The sequence below is a fragment of the Tachyglossus aculeatus genome, chromosome 1 (assembly GCF_015852505.1).
Source record: "Tachyglossus aculeatus isolate mTacAcu1 chromosome 1, mTacAcu1.pri, whole genome shotgun sequence".
Lineage (NCBI taxonomy): Eukaryota > Metazoa > Chordata > Mammalia > Monotremata > Tachyglossidae > Tachyglossus > Tachyglossus aculeatus.
Window position 1 is genome coordinate 87,371,676 of NC_052066.1, and position 4,675 is coordinate 87,376,350.

Consider the following 4,675-nt stretch of genomic DNA (forward strand, 5'->3'; position numbering starts at 1 on the left):
GCTCTCTTCCTCCCTTCAAGGCCCTACTGAGAGCTCACCTCCTCCAGGAGGCCTTCCCAGACTGAGTCCCTTCCTTCCTCTCCCCCTCGTCCCCCTCTCCATCCCCCTCATCTTACCTCCTTCCCTTCCCCACAGCACCTGTATATATGTGTATATGTTTGTACATATTTATTACTCTATTTATTTATTTATTTATTTATTTATTTATTTATTTTACTTGTACATATCTATTCTACTTATTTTATTTTGTTAGTATGTTTGGTTTTGTTCTCTGTCTCCCCCTTTTAGACTGTGAGCCCACTGTTGGTTAGGGACTGTCTCTATATGTTGCCAACTTGTACTTCCCAAGTGCTTAGTACAGTGCTCTGCACACAGTAAGCGCTCAATAAATATGATTCATTGATTGATTGAAGTCACTTAACTTCTCTGTGCCTCAGTTACCTCATCTGTAAAATGGGGATTAAAACTGTGAGCCCCCCGAGAGACAACCTGATCACCTTGTAACCTCCCCAGCGCTTAGAAAGGTGATTTACACATGGTAAGGGCTTAATAAATGCTATTATTATTATTATTATTATTATTATTATTAGAACTGAGACTGGTAGAGTACTGGAAACTCTCCAGATGTGTTCCAGAAAGGGCTAATACCATGATACAATATGTAAAACAGAATACTGAGATAATAGAATCAGAGGGGGAATCTGAGTGGGAGACAACATAATAATAATATTGTTATTGTGGCATTTGTTTAGTTCTTATAATGTGCCAACCACTGTACTAAGCACTGGAGTACATTCAAAGTTATCAGTTTAGGTACCATGCTTGCTCCACATGGGGCTCACAGTCTAGGTAGGAGGAAGTAGGATTTAATCCCTATTTTTTACATATGAGGAAACTGAGGCATGGAGCAGTTAAGTGACTTACCCAAAATAACACAGCAGACAGTGGAGGAGTTAGGATTAGAACCCAGATTCTCTGACTTTCAGGCCCGTGCTCTATCCACTTAGCCACCCTGCTTCTTAGGCACAACATGGCCTACTGGAAAGAACAGGAATCAGGAGATACTAGTTCTAGTCACACTCTTGTCACTTGCCTGCTAAGAGACCTTGGGCAAATCATTTAACTTCCATGTGCCTCAATTTCTTCATTTGTAAAATGCTGATTAAATGCCTGTTACACTGAGTCTTATATGGGAGAGGGGCTGTGTCCAATCAGATTGTCTTTTATCTATCCCTGTGGTTAGTGGAACATACCTATTGCTTGGTAAATACTATCATTATTATTATCTCGAATTGCAACTCCAGTCTTGTGACTGTGAGAAAACATGGAGTGACTTTGATATTGCTGTTAATATTAATGGTTTACTACACCCACATTATTTGAATTTTATTAAGAGGAAAGGAATTGTTGGTCTTTACATTCTCCCCATCTCCAACCTCCTTTGCCAATTTCTAAAGTTCAGGTAGTTGATTTCAGATACCTAACATGTATACTTCTCTCAGGGTCACACCTGGAGAGTTTCCAGTACTCTACCAGTCTGGGTTACGGGAGGGAGAGTCAAGCAGAGGCCTACCCATTCCATTCCTAGCTTGGGCAGTGGCTAGTGAGAGGGAGGCAATCTGATACAAGTCAAAACTCACCTGTGCTGGGCAGCAGCAGCATGGGAGAGAGTCGAGGGCAAACAATGGTAAACCACTTCTTTATTTTTACCAAGAAAACTCTATGGATACACTACCAGAATGATTGCAGATGGACATGGGGCGTTGCGGGAGAGATGTGTCTACGGCGTCGCTATGGGTCAGACACAACTCGACAGCATAAGACAAGAACGACAACATGGATACAAGGGTGTCAGATCCAGAGCCTACTAACTCACTGATGAATCCACAAATGGAGACAAAAAGCCTCCTCCCTTATGAAGAGGCCACCTGTCCATCAGCAGCATTGACTCTGTGCCACAACAGAGCTTGCTGCTTTGGAGAAGCAGCGTGGCTCAGTGGAAAGAGCCCGGGCTTTGGAGTCAGAAGTCATGGGTTCAAATCCTGGCTCCCCAACTTGTCAGCTGTGTGACTTTGGGCAGGTCACTTAACTTCTCTGGGCCTCAGTTACCTCATCTGTAAAATGGGGTTTAAGACTGTGAGCCCCACGGGGGACAACTTGATTACCTTGTTTCTACCCTAGCACTTAGAACAGTGCTTTGCACATAGTAAGCGCTTAATAAGTGCCATCATTATTATTATTACAACAGTTCCTGTCAGTCTCTGAGTCACCCCACTACTCATTCATTCATTCAATCGTATTTATTGAGCGTTTCCATGTGCAAAGCACTGTTCTAAGCAGTGGGGGGATACAAGGGGATCAGGTTGTCCCACGTGGGGCTCACAGTCTTAATCCCCATTTTCCAGATGAGGTAACTGAGGCCCAGAGAAGTGAAGTGACTTGCCCAAAGTCACACGGCTGACAATTGGCAGGGCCAGGATTCGAACCCATGACCTCTGACTCCAAAGCCCAGGCTCTTCCCACTGAGCCATGCCGCTTCTCCAAAGCCTGGTATCTACATAACAATTATTGTATTCATTTAGTGCTTACTATGTGCCAAGATACAAGATAATCAGGTGGGACACAGTCCCTGTCCCACATGGGACTCACAGTCTAAGTAGGAAGGAGTAGGATTCAATCCTCATTTCACAGATGATGAAATGGAGGCACACATAAGTGATTAGCCCAAGGTCACACAGCAGCAAGTAGTGGAGCTGGGATTAGAACCCAGGTCCTCTGTCTCCTAAGCCCGTGTCCTCTCCACTATGTCATATTGCTTCCCACGCTGCTTCTACGAAGGAGAGTATGGCTGTGAGAAAGCAGCTGGAAACCTTTTCAATCTAAACTTAGATGAAAAATCAACATATGTGGAAATGGGGGACCCATCGGAGGAATACAATTATTTTACACTCAACAAAGACCAAAAAACAATGCCTGAAGTGAATGCAAACTAATAATCGATTATGTGGTTGGGCTAGTTCCCATGAAGAAGGAATTGAAAGCAAAGTTGGAAATTTCCCCTTCCTACCTTATGCAGCTCATTTGGCATCTGGAATTCTTCCCATTTTTGATAATAAATCATTTATGAGTCTTACTAGTAGATTAAATGTCTGAAGAAAGAGAACCTTAATTAAGCTTGCCAAATTAGGGGTGCTGGTGGTGAGGGTTGGGGGGTGTCTTTCAAGATGGGGAAGAGAGAGGGAGACACACAGAGGAAGGGGCATATGGCAGACGGCCAGAAATTATTATTTTTCTGCCCATAATAATAATAATAATAATAATAACGATAGTGCTTGTTAAGCCCTTACTATGTGACAAGAGCTACTCTGAGTAGATTCAAGTTAATCAGATTGGACTCAGTTCCTGTACACACAGGGCTCACAGTCTTAATCCCCATTTTACAAATAAGGCTACTGAGGCACAGAAAACTTAAGTTCATTCATTCATTCAATCATATTGAGCGCTTACTATGTGCAGAGCACTGTACTAAGCACTTGGGAAGTACAAGTTAAGTGACTTGCCCAAGATCACACAGCAGGCAAGTGTTGAAGCCGGGATTAGAATCCAGATCCATCTGACTCTCAGGCCAGTGGTCTATCCATTAGGCCACGCTGCTTCTCACCATGTTGGGAGAAGAACCATGCCTGAAGAGCGGAAGAAAGATGGAGAAGGGAAAAAGGAGGGAGAAGGGGGAAAAGATGAAAAGGAGATCTGGGAGAGAGGGGGATTCATCAGCTGCTGAACTGGTCACCACCATCACCCTCCAGAGTCATCATTGCTGCCCCTGCCAATTCTACCTCCCTGCTGCCATGTCACATCCACTGCCCCCACTGCTAACTCCCACATCCTGATGGAAATTCGACCCCATATGGATCAGACTCTCCGAGTCTGGGCTGGTGGCCCACACCCTTGCTTTTCTCCCCAAATGTGGGACAATTGATCCCCTTACCCCTGACTCCTTGAATCAGCCCCAAATGAGAATGTGGTTACATTTAGGAGCAGCCTTAGGGGAAGGTTAAGAGTTCCACATTTCAAGTGGCTCCATATTTAGATTTTCTGACGGGTGATATTTTTATAGGGAAGTTGCTCAAATGGCTGCCATTAGCTCTTTGACCTAACCGAGCCACTGTAAGGCCACTGCTGGGACATTTTCCTTTTTCATGTCTTCCAACATCTAAATTCCTTACATCCTCATGGAGTCTGGGTCTCTTCACTTATGTTTGGTTTCTCCTTCCCAATCCTCCCAAACCCACTATCTCAGCATAGGGGTCTCTCCTCTTTCCCTTGGGGAGAAGAGGAGAAACCAGCCTCTGCTTTTTAAAAAAAAATGACAACCTTCCTTGAGTTCCTTTGATGTACAAAACCCAGAAGAGCTCACATTATTATTTTTTTTATGGTATTGGTTAAGGTCTTACTATGTGCCGGACATTGTACTAAATGCTGGTGTAGGTACTAGTTACATAGTCCATGTCCCACATGGGACTCACAGTCTTAATCCCCATTTCACAGATGAGAAAAGTGAGGCACAAAGAAGTTTAGTGATTTGCCCAAGGTCACACAGCAGACAAGTAAGGATTAGAACTCAGGTTCCTCTAACTCCCAGGCTCATGTTCTTTCCACTAGGCCATGGTGCTTC

The 4,675-nt window shown here is 43.9% G+C and overlaps 1 non-coding gene across 1 annotated transcript; it reads left to right on the forward strand.

Moving 5' to 3' along the window:
- The first annotated feature begins 1,492 nt into the window (after window positions 1-1,492).
- LOC119933672 lies at window positions 1,493-1,630 on the forward strand. The gene has a single exon (XR_005452590.1). It is a non-coding gene; the product is annotated as a small nucleolar RNA SNORA7 (small nucleolar RNA).
- Window positions 1,631-4,675: the final 3,045 nt, after the last annotated feature.